Raw genomic sequence first — 816 nt, 5'->3', positions numbered from 1 at the left:
TGTCAAACTGACCCTTCGAAAAAATAATATGTTACCTCAACAACTTCTACCCTTCCTCGGCCACAATGCTTTTGACGTAAATTTTCTTTCCTTAAACAGCAACATGTTTAAAAACGTACATTTAACACCCGCTCTCAATTTACAATTACTGCTCCACTAACATACCCCTCCTTCCCCTACCCCCTCCCCAAGAAATAGGCCAGGAAAAAAACCACAGAAAAAAAAAAGTGTTATAGTTTGAAAATACATGAGAAGATTTCTAGGATTTACATAATAGTGTTTGTGCATCATGTTCTTCGATTTTCGTCCAATCTTTTTGGAAGAACATCTGTGCAGCAATAACGCTACCCCGAGTCGACGAAGGCGGCAATGATAAAAGTGCTCATTTCCTCCTTATAATGTCATAAAAGTTCTAAAAGGAAAATGTGTTCGGTGTTTTTGCTTTGGTAGAGATTTCAAAAATAGAAACCTTGCAATGCCTTAATCAATTTACGCATAATAGATTAGTATCATAAAAAAGAAACAAAGTCCTTTTTGTGTATTTACTGACACTGAAATCTGGAACACGTTACCCCAAAATTTGGGGGAGCGAAATAAAAAGTATTGAGGCTTTAATAACTAATTTAAAACGCAACGTCTATTTAGATCATGCACACTGTTATTCTTTTTCACCTCAGCGAATCCAATTTTGTGAGTCTGTGTGTTGTCTACAAAGCCCAGAGTTTTCTACTGGAATGAATGCTATCTAAAAAAAAAAGATATAATCATCATCATCATCATCATCATCATCATCATCATCATCATCATCATCATCAT

This window comes from Aplysia californica, unplaced genomic scaffold (assembly GCF_000002075.1).
Source record: "Aplysia californica isolate F4 #8 unplaced genomic scaffold, AplCal3.0 scaffold00214, whole genome shotgun sequence".
Taxonomy (NCBI): Eukaryota; Metazoa; Mollusca; class Gastropoda; order Aplysiida; family Aplysiidae; genus Aplysia; species Aplysia californica.
The sequence above is the reverse complement of the archived record's forward strand: the minus strand, read 5'-3'. Positions refer to the sequence as shown.